General features: G+C 38.7%; 16 non-coding genes across 16 annotated transcripts; all 16 read right to left on the bottom strand.

The window, feature by feature from the left end:
• Nucleotides 1–275: 275 nt before the first annotated feature.
• TRNAE-CUC (transfer RNA glutamic acid (anticodon CUC)) lies at nucleotides 276–347 on the bottom strand. Its single transcript has one exon. It is a non-coding gene; the product is annotated as a tRNA-Glu (tRNA).
• An 858-nt stretch (nucleotides 348–1,205) lies between these two features.
• Nucleotides 1,206–1,277, bottom strand: TRNAE-CUC (transfer RNA glutamic acid (anticodon CUC)). The gene has a single exon. It is a non-coding gene; the product is annotated as a tRNA-Glu (tRNA).
• Nucleotides 1,278–2,143: 866 nt separating this feature from the next.
• TRNAE-CUC (transfer RNA glutamic acid (anticodon CUC)) lies at nucleotides 2,144–2,215 on the bottom strand. The gene has a single exon. It is a non-coding gene; the product is annotated as a tRNA-Glu (tRNA).
• Nucleotides 2,216–3,080: 865 nt separating this feature from the next.
• On the bottom strand, nucleotides 3,081–3,152 carry TRNAE-CUC (transfer RNA glutamic acid (anticodon CUC)). The gene has a single exon. It is a non-coding gene; the product is annotated as a tRNA-Glu (tRNA).
• An 859-nt stretch (nucleotides 3,153–4,011) lies between these two features.
• On the bottom strand, nucleotides 4,012–4,083 carry TRNAE-CUC (transfer RNA glutamic acid (anticodon CUC)). Its single transcript has one exon. It is a non-coding gene; the product is annotated as a tRNA-Glu (tRNA).
• An 869-nt stretch (nucleotides 4,084–4,952) lies between these two features.
• On the bottom strand, nucleotides 4,953–5,024 carry TRNAE-CUC (transfer RNA glutamic acid (anticodon CUC)). The gene has a single exon. It is a non-coding gene; the product is annotated as a tRNA-Glu (tRNA).
• An 866-nt stretch (nucleotides 5,025–5,890) lies between these two features.
• Nucleotides 5,891–5,962, bottom strand: TRNAE-CUC (transfer RNA glutamic acid (anticodon CUC)). Its single transcript has one exon. It is a non-coding gene; the product is annotated as a tRNA-Glu (tRNA).
• An 865-nt stretch (nucleotides 5,963–6,827) lies between these two features.
• Nucleotides 6,828–6,899, bottom strand: TRNAE-CUC (transfer RNA glutamic acid (anticodon CUC)). Its single transcript has one exon. It is a non-coding gene; the product is annotated as a tRNA-Glu (tRNA).
• Nucleotides 6,900–7,770: 871 nt separating this feature from the next.
• Nucleotides 7,771–7,842, bottom strand: TRNAE-CUC (transfer RNA glutamic acid (anticodon CUC)). Its single transcript has one exon. It is a non-coding gene; the product is annotated as a tRNA-Glu (tRNA).
• A 1,805-nt stretch (nucleotides 7,843–9,647) lies between these two features.
• On the bottom strand, nucleotides 9,648–9,719 carry TRNAE-CUC (transfer RNA glutamic acid (anticodon CUC)). Its single transcript has one exon. It is a non-coding gene; the product is annotated as a tRNA-Glu (tRNA).
• An 879-nt stretch (nucleotides 9,720–10,598) lies between these two features.
• On the bottom strand, nucleotides 10,599–10,670 carry TRNAE-CUC (transfer RNA glutamic acid (anticodon CUC)). The gene has a single exon. It is a non-coding gene; the product is annotated as a tRNA-Glu (tRNA).
• Nucleotides 10,671–11,539: 869 nt separating this feature from the next.
• On the bottom strand, nucleotides 11,540–11,611 carry TRNAE-CUC (transfer RNA glutamic acid (anticodon CUC)). Its single transcript has one exon. It is a non-coding gene; the product is annotated as a tRNA-Glu (tRNA).
• Nucleotides 11,612–12,492: 881 nt separating this feature from the next.
• TRNAE-CUC (transfer RNA glutamic acid (anticodon CUC)) lies at nucleotides 12,493–12,564 on the bottom strand. The gene has a single exon. It is a non-coding gene; the product is annotated as a tRNA-Glu (tRNA).
• A 1,815-nt stretch (nucleotides 12,565–14,379) lies between these two features.
• TRNAE-CUC (transfer RNA glutamic acid (anticodon CUC)) lies at nucleotides 14,380–14,451 on the bottom strand. The gene has a single exon. It is a non-coding gene; the product is annotated as a tRNA-Glu (tRNA).
• Nucleotides 14,452–15,320: 869 nt separating this feature from the next.
• On the bottom strand, nucleotides 15,321–15,392 carry TRNAE-CUC (transfer RNA glutamic acid (anticodon CUC)). Its single transcript has one exon. It is a non-coding gene; the product is annotated as a tRNA-Glu (tRNA).
• An 881-nt stretch (nucleotides 15,393–16,273) lies between these two features.
• TRNAE-CUC (transfer RNA glutamic acid (anticodon CUC)) lies at nucleotides 16,274–16,345 on the bottom strand. The gene has a single exon. It is a non-coding gene; the product is annotated as a tRNA-Glu (tRNA).
• Between the last annotated feature and the right edge of the window lie 717 nt (nucleotides 16,346–17,062).

Here is a 17,062-nt window from a genome sequence, read left to right as displayed (position 1 = left end):
CCTTCACTAAAAAGCTGTTTTTCATTTTAGTAGTTGAATCCTGCCTCATTTGAGCTGGAGTTAACAGGTCAATTCAATATACTGAAGATTGTAAGTTTTTTCCTCAGACGGTATGTAGTTTACTCATTATCTTTGGCAGGAGAGCCTAGAAACTTTACCATTCAGTTCCAATATTCTATGGATAAGTAAGGAAATTTTAGGTCAAATGACAGGCCAGAATGGCCAAACAATTGCGTCGGCCTTTGAATGTCGAAACAAGCACAGAAAAATTTGCATTCCCATACCGGGAGTCGAACCCGGGCCGCCTGGGTGAGAACCAGGAATCCTAACCGCTAGACCATATGGGAAATGTTGTGTTGTGTAGTCGATGATGTGGAAAAAAAGAACTTTATTTCTTTGAGTAAGCAACTTCTGCACGTTTGCAACAGAAGCTTTCCTTGTTAGCACAATAGGTGGCGCGTCAATCTCAAACTCTTAAGGTCATGATTGTGATTCTCACACGTGGCACTTTTCTTTGGAGATTTTGTCTCCATCTTGTCTAGAGAGCCACATTTGTTTCCACTGAGTACCAAAAATCAACAATAATATATTGAGTGGTTTGAGTCTCTTGACACCAAGTATTTGGAAGTCGAAGGTAAGAATGATTTCCGATATGAGCTCAAATGGCTTTTTGTGCAACAGAATGGAATGAATGGCTAAAAGCTCTTGTTGTCAGCATTTTTCGCTGCAAAGAGCAATTTTAATCTAAACTAACTTTGTCTGCAAGGTATGTGTCGACCTTTGAATGCAGAAACTATTGCAGAAAAAAGTGGCACTCCCCTATCAGGAATTGAACCAGTAAACTAAGAAAACTGCTTGCTAATTAATATGGGATATTCCACAGAGTTGCAGAAAACATATAGGGTTTTAAAAAAAAAAAAAAAGAGTGTTGCCTTCACTAAAAAGCTGTTTTTCATTTTAGTAGTTGAATCCTGCCTCATTTGAGCTGGAGTTAACAGGTCAATTCAATATACTGAAGATTGTAAGTTTTTTCCTCAGACGGTATGTAGTTTACTCATTATTTTGGCAGGAGAGCCTAGAAACTTTACCATTCAGTTCCAATATTCTATGGATAAGTAAGGAAATTTTAGGTCAAATGACAGGCCACAATGGCCAACCAATTGCGTCGGCCTTTGAATGTCGAAACAAGCACAGAAAAATTTGCATTCCCATACCGGGAGTCGAACCCGGGCCGCCTGGGTGAGAACCAGGAATCCTAACCGCTAGACCATATGGGAAATGTTGTGCTGTGTAGTCGATGATGTGGAAAAAAAGAACTTTATTTCTTTGAGTAAGCAACTTCTGCACGTTTGCAACAGAAGCTTTCCTTGTTAGCACAATAGGTGGCGCGTCAATCTCAAACTCTTAAGGTCATGATTGTGATTCTCACACGTGGCACTTTTCTTTGGAGATTTTGTCTCCATCTTGTCTAGAGAGCCACATTTGTTTCCACTGAGTACCAAAAATCAACAATAATATATTGAGTGGTTTGAGTCTCTTGACACCAAGTATTTGGAAGTCGAAGGTAAGAATGATTTCCGATATGAGCTCAAATGGCTTTTTGTGCAACAGAATGGAATGAATGGCTAAAAGCTCTTGTTGTCAGCATTTTTCGCTGCAAAGAGCAATTTTAATCTAAACTAACTTTGTCTGCAAGGTATGTGTCGAATTTGAATGCAGGAACAATTGCAGAAAAAAGTGGCACTCCCCTATCAGGAATTGAACCAGTAAACTAAGAAAACTGCTTTCTAATTAATATGGGATATTCCACAGAGTTGCAGAAAACATATAGGGTTTAAAAAAAAAAAAAAAAAAAAAAAAGAGTGTTGCCTTCACTAAAAAGCTGTTTTTCATTTTAGTAGTTGAATCCTGCCTCATTTGAGCTGGAGTTAACAGGTCAATTCAATATACTGAAGATTGTAAGTTTTTTCCTCAGACGGTATGTAGTTTACTCATTATCTTTGGCAGGAGAGCCTAGAAACTTTACCATTCAGTTCCAATATTCTATGGATAAGTAAGGAAATTTTAGGTCAAACGACAGGCCACAATGGCCAACCAATTGCGTCGGCCTTTGAATGTCGAAACAAGCACAGAAAAATTTGCATTCCCATACCGGGAGTCGAACCCGGGCCGCCTGGGTGAGAACCAGGAATCCTAACCGCTAGACCATATGGGAAATGTTGTGCTGTGTAGTCGATGATGTGGAAAAAAAGAACTTTATTTCTTTGAGTAAGCAACTTCTGCACGTTTGCAATAGAAGCTTTCCTTGTTAGCACAATAGGTGGCGCGTCAATCTCAAACTCTTAAGGTCATGATTGTGATTCTCACACGTGGCACTTTTCTTTGGAGATTTTGTCTCCATCTTGTCTAGAGAGCCACATTTGTTTCCACTGAGTACCAAAAATCAACAATAATATATTGAGGGGTTTGAGTCTCTTGACACCAAGTATTTGGAAGTCGAAGGTAAGAATGATTTCCGATATGAGCTCAAATGGCTTTTTGTGCAACAGAATGGAATGAATGGCTAAAAGCTCTTGTTGTCAGCATTTTTCGCTGCAAAGAGCAATTTTAATCTAAACTAACTTTGTCTGCAAGGTATGTGTCGACCTTTGAATGCAGGAACTATTGCAGAAAAAAGTGGCACTCCCCTATCAGGAATTGAACCAGTAAACTAAGAAAACTGCTTGCTAATTAATATGGGATATTCCACAGAGTTGCAGAAAACATATAGGGTTTAAAAAAAAAAAAAAAAAAAAAAGAGTGTTGCCTTCACTAAAAAGCTGTTTTTCATTTTAGTAGTTGAATCCTGCCTCATTTGAGCTGGAGTTAACAGGTCAATTCAATATACTGAAGATTGTAAGTTTTTTCCTCAGACGGTATGTAGTTTACTCATTATCTTTGGCAGGAGAGCCTAGAAACTTTACCATTCAGTTCCAATATTCTATGGATAAGTAAGGAAATTTTAGGTCAAATGACAGGCCACAATGGCCAAACAATTGCGGCGGCCTTTGAATGTCGAAACAAGCACAGAAAAATTTGCATTCCCATACCGGGAGTCGAACCCGGGCCGCCTGGGTGAGAACCAGGAATCCTAACCGCTAGACCATATGGGAAATGTTGTGCTGTGTAGTCGATGATGTGGAAAAAAAGAACTTTATTTCTTTGAGTAAGCAACTTCTGCACGTTTGCAATAGAAGCTTTCCTTGTTAGCACAATAGGTGGCGCGTCAATCTCAAACTCTTAAGGTCATGATTGTGATTCTCACACGTGGCACTTTTCTTTGGAGATTTTGTCTCCATCTTGTCTAGAGAGCCACATTTGTTTCCACTGAGTACCAAAAATCAACAATAATATATTGAGGGGTTTGAGTCTCTTGACACCAAGTATTTGGAAGTCGAAGGTAAGAATGATTTCCGATATGAGCTCAAATGGCTTTTTGTGCAACAGAATGGAATGAATGGCTAAAAGCTCTTGTTGTCAGCATTTTTCGCTGCAAAGAGCAATTTTAATCTAAACTAACTTTGTCTGCAAGGTATGTGTCGAATTTGAATGCAGGAACAATTGCAGAAAAAAGTGGCACTCCCCTATCAGGAATTGAACCAGTAAACTAAGAAAACTGCTTGCTAATTAATATGGGATATTCCACAGAGTTGCAGAAAACATATAGGGTTTAAAAAAAAAAAAAAAAAGAGTGTTGCCTTCACTAAAAAGCTGTTTTTCATTTTAGTAGTTGAATCCTGCCTCATTTGAGCTGGAGTTAACAGGTCAATTCAATATACTGAAGATTGTAAGTTTTTTCCTCAGACGGTATGTAGTTTACTCATTATCTTTGGCAGGAGAGCCTAGAAACTTTACCATTCAGTTCCAATATTCTATGGATAAGTAAGGAAATTTTAGGTCAAACGACAGGCCACAATGGCCAACCAATTGCGTCGGCCTTTGAATGTCGAAACAAGCACAGAAAAATTTGCATTCCCATACCGGGAGTCGAACCCGGGCCGCCTGGGTGAGAACCAGGAATCCTAACCGCTAGACCATATGGGAAATGTTGTGCTGTGTAGTCGATGATGTGGAAAAAAAGAACTTTATTTCTTTGAGTAAGCAACTTCTGCACGTTTGCAATAGAAGCTTTCCTTGTTAGCACAATAGGTGGCGCGTCAATCTCAAACTCTTAAGGTCATGATTGTGATTCTCACACGTGGCACTTTTCTTTGGAGATTTTGTCTCCATCTTGTCTAGAGAGCCACATTTGTTTCCACTGAGTACCAAAAATCAACAATAATATATTGAGGGGTTTGAGTCTCTTGACACCAAGTATTTGGAAGTCGAAGGTAAGAATGATTTCCGATATGAGCTCAAATGGCTTTTTGTGCAACAGAATGGAATGAATGGCTAAAAGCTCTTGTTGTCAGCATTTTTCGCTGCAAAGAGCAATTTTAATCTAAACTAACTTTGTCTGCAAGGTATGTGTCGACCTTTGAATGCAGGAACTATTGCAGAAAAAAGTGGCACTCCCCTATCAGGAATTGAACCAGTAAACTAAGAAAACTGCTTGCTAATTAATATGGGATATTCCACAGAGTTGCAGAAAACATATAGGGTTTTAAAAAAAAAAAAAAAAAAAAAAAAAGAGTGTTGCCTTCACTAAAAAGCTGTTTTTCATTTTAGTAGTTGAATCCTGCCTCATTTGAGCTGGAGTTAACAGGTCAATTCAATATACTGAAGATTGTAAGTTTTTTCCTCAGACGGTATGTAGTTTACTCATTATCTTTGGCAGGAGAGCCTAGAAACTTTACCATTCAGTTCCAATATTCTATGGATAAGTAAGGAAATTTTAGGTCAAATGACAGGCCACAATGGCCAAACAATTGCGTCGGCCTTTGAATGTCGAAACAAGCACAGAAAAATTTGCATTCCCATACCGGGAGTCGAACCCGGGCCGCCTGGGTGAGAACCAGGAATCCTAACCGCTAGACCATATGGGAAATGTTGTGCTGTGTAGTCGATGATGTGGAAAAAAAGAACTTTATTTCTTTGAGTAAGCAACTTCTGCACGTTTGCAACAGAAGCTTTCCTTGTTAGCACAATAGGTGGCGCGTCAATCTCAAACTCTTAAGGTCATGATTGTGATTCTCACACGTGGCACTTTTCTTTGGAGATTTTGTCTCCATCTTGTCTAGAGAGCCACATTTGTTTCCACTGAGTACCAAAAATCAACAATAATATATTGAGGGGTTTGAGTCTCTTGACACCAAGTATTTGGAAGTCGAAGGTAAGAATGATTTCCGATATGAGCTCAAATGGCTTTTTGTGCAACAGAATGGAATGAATGGCTAAAAGCTCTTGTTGTCAGCATTTTTCGCTGCAAAGAGCAATTTTAATCTAAACTAACTTTGTCTGCAAGGTATGTGTCGAATTTGAATGCAGGAACAATTGCAGAAAAAAGTGGCACTCCCCTATCAGGAATTGAACCAGTAAACTAAGAAAACTGCTTGCTAATTAATATGGGATATTCCACAGAGTTGCAGAAAACATATAGGGTTTAAAAAAAAAAAAAAAAAAAAAAAAGAGTGTTGCCTTCACTAAAAAGCTGTTTTTCATTTTAGTAGTTGAATCCTGCCTCATTTGAGCTGGAGTTAACAGGTCAATTCAATATACTGAAGATTGTAAGTTTTTTCCTCAGACGGTATGTAGTTTACTCATTATCTTTGGCAGGAGAGCCTAGAAACTTTACCATTCAGTTCCAATATTCTATGGATAAGTAAAGAAATTTTAGGTCAAACGACAGGCCACAATGGCCAACCAATTGCGTCGGCCTTTGAATGTCGAAACAAGCACAGAAAAATTTGCATTCCCATACCGGGAGTCGAACCCGGGCCGCCTGGGTGAGAACCAGGAATCCTAACCGCTAGACCATATGGGAAATGTTGTGCTGTGTAGTCGATGATGTGGAAAAAAAGAACTTTATTTCTTTGAGTAAGCAACTTCTGCACGTTTGCAATAGAAGCTTTCCTTGTTAGCACAATAGGTGGCGCGTCAATCTCAAACTCTTAAGGTCATGATTGTGATTCTCACACGTGGCACTTTTCTTTGGAGATTTTGTCTCCATCTTGTCTAGAGAGCCACATTTGTTTCCACTGAGTACCAAAAATCAACAATAATATATTGAGGGGTTTGAGTCTCTTGACACCAAGTATTTGGAAGTCGAAGGTAAGAATGATTTCCGATATGAGCTCAAATGGCTTTTTGTGCAACAGAATGGAATGAATGGCTAAAAGCTCTTGTTGTCAGCATTTTTCGCTGCAAAGAGCAATTTTAATCTAAACTAACTTTGTCTGCAAGGTATGTGTCGACCTTTGAATGCAGGAACTATTGCAGAAAAAAGTGGCACTCCCCTATCAGGAATTGAACCAGTAAACTAAGAAAACTGCTTGCTAATTAATATGGGATATTCCACAGAGTTGCAGAAAACATATAGGGTTTTAAAAAAAAAAAAAAAAAAAAAGAGTGTTGCCTTCACTAAAAAGCTGTTTTTCATTTTAGTAGTTGAATCCTGCCTCATTTGAGCTGGAGTTAACAGGTCAATTCAATATACTGAAGATTGTAAGTTTTTTCCTCAGACGGTATGTAGTTTACTCATTATCTTTGGCAGGAGAGCCTAGAAACTTTACCATTCAGTTCCAATATTCTATGGATAAGTAAGGAAATTTTAGGTCAAATGACAGGCCACAATGGCCAAACAATTGCGTCGGCCTTTGAATGTCGAAACAAGCACAGAAAAATTTGCATTCCCATACCGGGAGTCGAACCCGGGCCGCCTGGGTGAGAACCAGGAATCCTAACCGCTAGACCATATGGGAAATTTTGTGCTGTGTAGTCGATGATGTGGAAAAAAAGAACTTTATTTCTTTGAGTAAGCAACTTCTGCACGTTTGCAACAGAAGCTTTCCTTGTTAGCACAATAGGTGGCGCGTCAATCTCAAACTCTTAAGGTCATGATTGTGATTCTCACACGTGGCACTTTTCTTTGGAGATTTTGTCTCCATCTTGTCTAGAGAGCCACATTTGTTTCCACTGAGTACCAAAAATCAACAATAATATATTGAGGGGTTTGAGTCTCTTGACACCAAGTATTTGGAAGTCGAAGGTAAGAATGATTTCCGATATGAGCTCAAATGGCTTTTTGTGCAACAGAATGGAATGAATGGCTAAAAGCTCTTGTTGTCAGCATTTTTCGCTGCAAAGAGCAATTTTAATCTAAACTAACTTTGTCTGCAAGGTATGTGTCGACCTTTGAATGCAGGAACTATTGCAGAAAAAAGTGGCACTCCCCTATCAGGAATTGAACCAGTAAACTAAGAAAACTGCTTGCTAATTAATATGGGATATTCCACAGAGTTGCAGAAAACATATAGGGTTTTGAAAAAAAAAAAAAAAAAAAAAAAAAAGAGTGTTGCCTTCACTAAAAAGCTGTTTTTCATTTTAGTAGTTGAATCCTGCCTCATTTGAGCTGGAGTTAACAGGTCAATTCAATATACTGAAGATTGTAAGTTTTTTCCTCAGACGGTATGTAGTTTACTCATTATCTTTGGCAGGAGAGCCTAGAAACTTTACCATTCAGTTCCAATATTCTATGGATAAGTAAGGAAATTTTAGGTCAAATGACAGGCCACAATGGCCAAACAATTGCGTCGGCCTTTGAATGTCGAAACAAGCACAGAATAATTTGCATTCCCATACCGGGAGTCGAACCCGGGCCGCCTGGGTGAGAACCAGGAATCCTAACCGCTAGACCATATGGGAAATGTTGTGCTGTGTAGTCGATGATGTGGAAAAAAAGAACTTTATTTCTTTGAGTAAGCAACTTCTGCACGTTTGCAACAGAAGCTTTCCTTGTTAGCACAATAGGTGGCGCGTCAATCTCAAACTCTTAAGGTCATGATTGTGATTCTCACACGTGGCACTTTTCTTTGGAGATTTTGTCTCCATCTTGTCTAGAGAGCCACATTTGTTTCCACTGAGTACCAAAAATCAACAATAATATATTGAGGGGTTTGAGTCTCTTGACACCAAGTATTTGGAAGTCGAAGGTAAGAATGATTTCCGATATGAGCTCAAATGGCTTTTTGTGCAACAGAATGGAATGAATGGCTAAAAGCTCTTGTTGTCAGCATTTTTCGCTGCAAAGAGCAATTTTAATCTAAACTAACTTTGTCTGCAAGGTATGTGTCGACCTTTGAATGCAGGAACTATTGCAGAAAAAAGTGGCACTCCCCTATCAGGAATTGAACCAGTAAACTAAGAAAACTGCTTGCTAATTAATATGGGATATTCCACAGAGTTGCAGAAAACATATAGGGTTTTAAAAAAAAAAAAAAAAAAAAGAGTGTTGCCTTCACTAAAAAGCTGTTTTTCATTTTAGTAGTTGAATCCTGCCTCATTTGAGCTGGAGTTAACAGGTCAATTCAATATACTGAAGATTGTAAGTTTTTTCCTCAGACGGTATGTAGTTTACTCATTATCTTTGGCAGGAGAGCCTAGAAACTTTACCATTCAGTTCCAATATTCTATGGATAAGTAAGGAAATTTTAGGTCAAATGACAGGCCAGAATGGCCAAACAATTGCGTCGGCCTTTGAATGTCGAAACAAGCACAGAAAAATTTGCATTCCCATACCGGGAGTCGAACCAGGGCCGCCTGGGTGAGAACCAGGAATCCTAACCGCTAGACCATATGGGAAATGTTGTGCTGTGTAGTCGATGATGTGGAAAAAAAGAACTTTATTTCTTTGAGTAAGCAACTTCTGCACGTTTGCAATAGAAGCTTTCCTTGTTAGCACAATAGGTGGCGCGTCAATCTCAAACTCTTAAGGTCATGATTGTGATTCTCACACGTGGCACTTTTCTTTGGAGATTTTGTCTCCATCTTGTCTAGAGAGCCACATTTGTTTCCACTGAGTACCAAAAATCAACAATAATTTATTGAGGGGTTTGAGTCTCTTGACACCAAGTATTTGGAAGTCGAAGGTAAGAATGATTTCCGATATGAGCTCAAATGGCTTTTTGTGCAACAGAATGGAATGAATGGCTAAAAGCTCTTGTTGTCAGCATTTTTCGCTGCAAAGAGCAATTTTAATCTAAACTAACTTTGTCTGCAAGGTATGTGTCGACCTTTGAATGCAGGAACTATTGCAGAAAAAAGTGGCACTCCCCTATCAGGAATTGAACCAGTAAACTAAGAAAACTGCTTGCTAATTAATATGGGATATTCCACAGAGTTGCAGAAAACATATAGGGTTTTGAAAAAAAAAAAAAAAAAAAAAAAAGAGTGTTGCCTTCACTAAAAAGCTGTTTTTCATTTTAGTAGTTGAATCCTGCCTCATTTGAGCTGGAGTTAACAGGTCAATTCAATATACTGAAGATTGTAAGTTTTTTCCTCAGACGGTATGTAGTTTACTCATTATCTTTGGCAGGAGAGCCTAGAAACTTTACCATTCAGTTCCAATATTCTATGGATAAGTAAGGAAATTTTAGGTCAAATGACAGGCCACAATGGCCAAACAATTGCGTCGGCCTTTGAATGTCGAAACAAGCACAGAAAAATTTGCATTCCCATACCGGGAGTCGAACCCGGGCCGCCTGGGTGAGAACCAGGAATCCTAACCGCTAGACCATATGGGAAATGTTGTGCTGTGTAGTCGATGATGTGGAAAAAAAGAACTTTATTTCTTTGAGTAAGCAACTTCTGCACATTTGCAACAGAAGCTTTCCTTGTTAGCACAATAGGTGGCGCGTCAATCTCAAACTCTTAAGGTCATGATTGTGATTCTCACACGTGGCACTTTTCTTTGGAGATTTTGTCTCCATTTTGTCTCCATCTTGTCTAGAGAGCCACATTTGTTTCCACTGAGTACCAAAAATCAACAATAATATATTGAGGGGTTTGAGTCTCTTGACACCAAGTATTTGGAAGTCGAAGGTAAGAATGATTTCCGATATGAGCTCAAATGGCTTTTTGTGCAACAGAATGGAATGAATGGCTAAAAGCTCTTGTTGTCAGCATTTTTCGCTGCAAAGAGCAATTTTAATCTAAACTAACTTTGTCTGCAAGGTATGTGTCGACCTTTGAATGCAGGAACTATTGCAGAAAAAAGTGGCACTCCCCTATCAGGAATTGAACAAGTAAACTAAGAAAACTGCTTGCTAATTAATATGGGATATTCCACAGAGTTGCAGAAAACATATAGGGTTTTGAAAAAAAAAAAAAAAAAAAAAAAGAGTGTTGCCTTCACTAAAAAGCTGTTTTTCATTTTAGTATTTGAATCCTGCCTCATTTGAGCTGGAGTTAACAGGTCAATTCAATATACTGAAGATTGTAAGTTTTTTCCTCAGACGGAATGTAGTTTACTCATTATCTTTGGCAGGAGAGCCTTGAAACTTTACCATTCAGTTCCAATATTCTATGGATAAGTAAGGAAATTTTAGGTCAAATGACAGGCCACAATGGCCAAACAATTGCGTCGGCCTTTGAATGTCGAAACAAGCACAGAAAAATTTGCATTCCCATACCGGGAGTCGAACCCGGGCCGCCTGGGTGAGAACCAGGAATCCTAACCGCTAGACCATATGGGAAATGTTGTGCTGTGTAGTCGATGATGTGGAAAAAAAGAACTTTATTTCTTTGAGTAAGCAACTTCTGCACGTTTGCAATAGAAGCTTTCCTTGTTAGCACAATAGGTGGCGCGTCAATCTCAAACTCTTAAGGTCATGATTGTGATTCTCACACGTGGCACTTTTCTTTGGAGATTTTGTCTCCATCTTGTCTAGAGAGCCACATTTGTTTCCACTGAGTACCAAAAATCAACAATAATATATTGAGGGGTTTGAGTCTCTTGACACCAAGTATTTGGAAGTCGAAGGTAAGAATGATTTCCGATATGAGCTCAAATGGCTTTTTGTGCAACAGAATGGAATGAATGGCTAAAAGCTCTTGTTGTCAGCATTTTTCGCTGCAAAGAGCAATTTTAATCTAAACTAACTTTGTCTGCAAGGTATGTGTCGACCTTTGAATGCAGGAACTATTGCAGAAAAAAGTGGCACTCCCCTATCAGGAATTGAACCAGTAAACTAAGAAAACTGCTTGCTAATTAATATGGGATATTCCACAGAGTTGCAGAAAACATATAGGGTTTTGAAAAAAAAAAAAAAAAAAAAAAAAGAGTGTTGCCTTCACTAAAAAGCTGTTTTTCATTTTAGTAGTTGAATCCTGCCTCATTTGAGCTGGAGTTAACAGGTCAATTCAATATACTGAAGATTGTAAGTTTTTTCCTCAGACGGTATGTAGTTTACTCATTATCTTTGGCAGGAGAGCCTAGAAACTTTACCATTCAGTTCCAATATTCTATGGATAAGTAAGGAAATTTTAGGTCAAATGACAGGCCACAATGGCCAAACAATTGCGTCGGCCTTTGAATGTCGAAACAAGCACAGAAAAATTTGCATTCCCATACCGGGAGTCGAACCCGGGCCGCCTGGGTGAGAACCAGGAATCCTAACCGCTAGACCATATGGGAAATGTTGTGCTGTGTAGTCGATGATGTGGAAAAAAAGAACTTTATTTCTTTGAGTAAGCAACTTCTGCACGTTTGCAACAGAAGCTTTCCTTGTTAGCACAATAGGTGGCGCGTCAATCTCAAACTCTTAAGGTCATGATTGTGATTCTCACACGTGGCACTTTTCTTTGGAGATTTTGTCTCCATTTTGTCTCCATCTTGTCTAGAGAGCCACATTTGTTTCCACTGAGTACCAAAAATCAACAATAATATATTGAGGGGTTTGAGTCTCTTGACACCAAGTATTTGGAAGTCGAAGGTAAGAATGATTTCCGATATGAGCTCAAATGGCTTTTTGTGCAACAGAATGGAATGAATGGCTAAAAGCTCTTGTTGTCAGCATTTTTCGCTGCAAAGAGCAATTTTAATCTAAACTAACTTTGTCTGCAAGGTATGTGTCGACCTTTGAATGCAGGAACTATTGCAGAAAAAAGTGGCACTCCCCTATCAGGAATTGAACCAGTAAACTAAGAAAACTGCTTGCTAATTAATATGGGATATTCCACAGAGTTGCAGAAAACATATAGGGTTTTGAAAAAAAAAAAAAAAAAAAAAAAAAGAGTGTTGCCTTCACTAAAAAGCTGTTTTTCATTTTAGTAGTTGAATCCTGCCTCATTTGAGCTGGAGTTAACAGGTCAATTCAATATACTGAAGATTGTAAGTTTTTTCCTCAGACGGTATGTAGTTTACTCATTATCTTTGGCAGGAGAGCCTAGAAACTTTACCATTCAGTTCCAATATTCTATGGATAAGTAAGGAAATTTTAGGTCAAATGACAGGCCACAATGGCCAAACAATTGCGTCGGCCTTTGAATGTCGAAACAAGCACAGAAAAATTTGCATTCCCATACCGGGAGTCGAACCCGGGCCGCCTGGGTGAGAACCAGGAATCCTAACCGCTAGACCATATGGGAAATGTTGTGCTGTGTAGTCGATGATGTGGAAAAAAAGAACTTTATTTCTTTGAGTAAGCAACTTCTGCACGTTTGCAACAGAAGCTTTCCTTGTTAGCACAATAGGTGGCGCGTCAATCTCAAACTCTTAAGGTCATGATTGTGATTCTCACACGTGGCACTTTTCTTTGGAGATTTTGTCTCCATCTTGTCTAGAGAGCCACATTTGTTTCCACTGAGTACCAAAAATCAACAATAATATATTGAGGGGTTTGAGTCTCTTGACACCAAGTATTTGGAAGTCGAAGGTAAGAATGATTTCCGATATGAGCTCAAATGGCTTTTTGTGCAACAGAATGGAATGAATGGCTAAAAGCTCTTGTTGTCAGCATTTTTCGCTGCAAAGAGCAATTTTAATCTAAACTAACTTTGTCTGCAAGGTATGTGTCGACCTTTGAATGCAGGAACTATTGCAGAAAAAAGTGGCACTCCCCTATCAGGAATTGAACCAGTAAACTAAGAAAACTGCTTGCTAATTAATATGGGATATTCCACAGAGTTGCAGAAAACATATAGGGTTTTAAAAAAAAAAAAAAAAAAAAGAGTGTTGCCTTCACTAAAAAGCTGTTTTTCATTTTAGTAGTTGAATCCTGCCTCATTTGAGCTGGAGTTAACAGGTCAATTCAATATACTGAAGATTGTAAGTTTTTTCCTCAGACGGTATGTAGTTTACTCATTATCTTTGGCAGGAGAGCCTAGAAACTTTACCATTCAGTTCCAATATTCTATGGATAAGTAAGGAAATTTTAGGTCAAATGACAGGCCACAATGGCCAAACAATTGCGTCGGCCTTTGAATGTCGAAACAAGCACAGAAAAATTTGCATTCCCATACCGGGAGTCGAACCAGGGCCGCCTGGGTGAGAACCAGGAATCCTAACCGCTAGACCATATGGGAAATGTTGTGCTGTGTAGTCGATGATGTGGAAAAAAAGAACTTTATTTCTTTGAGTAAGCAACTTCTGCACGTTTGCAATAGAAGCTTTCCTTGTTAGCACAATAGGTGGCGCGTCAATCTCAAACTCTTAAGGTCATGATTGTGATTCTCACACGTGGCACTTTTCTTTGGAGATTTTGTCTCCATTTTGTCTCCATCTTGTCTAGAGAGCCACATTTGTTTCCACTGAGTACCAAAAATCAACAATAATATATTGAGGGGTTTGAGTCTCTTGACACCAAGTATTTGGAAGTCGAAGGTAAGAATGATTTCCGATATGAGCTCAAATGGCTTTTTGTGCAACAGAATGGAATGAATGGCTAAAAGCTCTTGTTGTCAGCATTTTTCGCTGCAAAGAGCAATTTTAATCTAAACTAACTTTGTCTGCAAGGTATGTGTCGACCTTTGAATGCAGGAACTATTGCAGAAAAAAGTGGCACTCCCCTATCAGGAATTGAACAAGTAAACTAAGAAAACTGCTTGCTAATTAATATGGGATATTCCACAGAGTTGCAGAAAACATATAGGGTTTTGAAAAAAAAAAAAAAAAAAAAAAAGAGTGTTGCCTTCACTAAAAAGCTGTTTTTCATTTTAGTAGTTGAATCCTGCCTCATTTGAGCTGGAGTTAACAGGTCAATTCAATATACTGAAGATTGTAAGTTTTTTCCTCAGACGGAATGTAGTTTACTCATTATCTTTGGCAGGAGAGCCTTGAAACTTTACCATTCAGTTCCAATATTCTATGGATAAGTAAGGAAATTTTAGGTCAAATGACAGGCCACAATGGCCAAACAATTGCGTCGGCCTTTGAATGTCGAAACAAGCACAGAAAAATTTGCATTCCCATACCGGGAGTCGAACCCGGGCCGCCTGGGTGAGAACCAGGAATCCTAACCGCTAGACCATATGGGAAATGTTGTGCTGTGTAGTCGATGATGTGGAAAAAAAGAACTTTATTTCTTTGAGTAAGCAACTTCTGCACGTTTGCAATAGAAGCTTTCCTTGTTAGCACAATAGGTGGCGCGTCAATCTCAAACTCTTAAGGTCATGATTGTGATTCTCACACGTGGCACTTTTCTTTGGAGATTTTGTCTCCATCTTGTCTAGAGAGCCACATTTGTTTCCACTGAGTACCAAAAATCAACAATAATATATTGAGGGGTTTGAGTCTCTTGACACCAAGTATTTGGAAGTCGAAGGTAAGAATGATTTCCGATATGAGCTCAAATGGCTTTTTGTGCAACAGAATGGAATGAATGGCTAAAAGCTCTTGTTGTCAGCATTTTTCGCTGCAAAGAGCAATTTTAATCTAAACTAACTTTGTCTGCAAGGTATGTGTCGACCTTTGAATGCAGGAACTATTGCAGAAAAAAGTGGCACTCCCCTATCAGGAATTGAACCAGTAAACTAAGAAAACTGCTTGCTAATTAATATGGGATATTCCACAGAGTTGCAGAAAACATATAGGGTTTTGAAAAAAAAAAAAAAAAAAAAAAAAGAGTGTTGCCTTCACTAAAAAGCTGTTTTTCATTTTAGTAGTTCAATCCTGCCTCATTTGAGCTGGAGTTAACAGGTCAATTCAATATACTGAAGATTGTAAGTTTTTTCCTCAGACGGTATGTAGTTTACTCATTATCTTTGGCAGGAGAGCCTAGAAACTTTACCATTCAGTTCCAATATTCTATGGATAAGTAAGGAAATTTTAGGTCAAATGACAGGCCACAATGGCCAAACAATTGCGTCGGCCTTTGAATGTCGAAACAAGCACAGAAAAATTTGCATTCCCATACCGGGAGTCGAACCCGGGCCGCCTGGGTGAGAACCAGGAATCCTAACCGCTAGACCATATGGGAAATGTTGTGCTGTGTAGTCGATGATGTGGAAAAAAAGAACTTTATTTCTTTGAGTAAGCAACTTCTGCACGTTTGCAACAGAAGCTTTCCTTGTTAGCACAATAGGTGGCGCGTCAATCTCAAACTCTTAAGGTCATGATTGTGATTCTCACACGTGGCACTTTTCTTTGGAGATTTTGTCTCCATTTTGTCTCCATCTTGTCTAGAGAGCCACATTTGTTTCCACTGAGTACCAAAAATCAACAATAATATATTGAGGGGTTTGAGTCTCTTGACACCAAGTATTTGGAAGTCGAAGGTAAGAATGATTTCCGATATGAGCTCAAATGGCTTTTTGTGCAACAGAATGGAATGAATGGCTAAAAGCTCTTGTTGTCAGCATTTTTCGCTGCAAAGAGCAATTTTAATCTAAACTAACTTTGTCTGCAAGGTATGTGTCGACCTTTGAATGCAGGAACTATTGCAGAAAAAAGTGGCACTCCCCTATCAGGAATTGAACCAGTAAACTAAGAAAACTGCTTGCTAATTAATATGGGATATTCCACAGAGTTGCAGAAAACATATAGGGTTTTGAAAAAAAAAAAAAAAAAAAAAAAAAGAGTGTTGCCTTCACTAAAAAGCTGTTTTTCATTTTAGTAGTTGAATCCTGCCTCATTTGAGCTGGAGTTAACAGGTCAATTCAATATACTGAAGATTGTAAGTTTTTTCCTCAGACGGTATGTAGTTTACTCATTATCTTTGGCAGGAGAGCCTAGAAACTTTACCATTCAGTTCCAATATTCTATGGATAAGTAAGGAAATTTTAGGTCAAATGACAGGCCACAATGGCCAAACAATTGCGTCGGCCTTTGAATGTCGAAACAAGCACAGAATAATTTGCATTCCCATACCGGGAGTCGAACCCGGGCCGCCTGGGTGAGAACCAGGAATCCTAACCGCTAGACCATATGGGAAATGTTGTGCTGTGTAGTCGATGATGTGGAAAAAAAGAACTTTATTTCTTTGAGTAAGCAACTTCTGCACGTTTGCAACAGAAGCTTTCCTTGTTAGCACAATAGGTGGCGCGTCAATCTCAAACTCTTAAGGTCATGATTGTGATTCTCACACGTGGCACTTTTCTTTGGAGATTTTGTCTCCATCTTGTCTAGAGAGCCACATTTGTTTCCACTGAGTACCAAAAATCAACAATAATATATTGAGGGGTTTGAGTCTCTTGACACCAAGTATTTGGAAGTCGAAGGTAAGAATGATTTCCGATATGAGCTCAAATGGCTTTTTGTGCAACAGAATGGAATGAATGGCTAAAAGCTCTTGTTGTCAGCATTTTTCGCTGCAAAGAGCAATTTTAATCTAAACTAACTTTGTCTGCAAGGTATGTGTCGACCTTTGAATGCAGGAACTATTGCAGAAAAAAGTGGCACTCCCCTATCAGGAATTGAACCAGTAAACTAAGAAAACTGCTTGCTAATTAATATGGGATATTCCACAGAGTTGCAGAAAACATATAGGGTTTTAAAAAAAAAAAAAAAAAAAAGAGTGTTGCCTTCACTAAAAAGCTGTTTTTCATTTTAGTAGTTGAATCCTGCCTCATTTGAGCTGGAGTTAACAGGTCAATTCAATATACTGAAGATTGTAAGTTTTTTCCTCAGACGGTATGTAGTTTACTCATT

This window comes from Anomaloglossus baeobatrachus, chromosome 4, assembly GCF_048569485.1.
Source record: "Anomaloglossus baeobatrachus isolate aAnoBae1 chromosome 4, aAnoBae1.hap1, whole genome shotgun sequence".
NCBI lineage: Eukaryota > Metazoa > Chordata > Amphibia > Anura > Aromobatidae > Anomaloglossus > Anomaloglossus baeobatrachus.
This window is presented reverse-complemented; position numbering and strand designations above follow the sequence as displayed.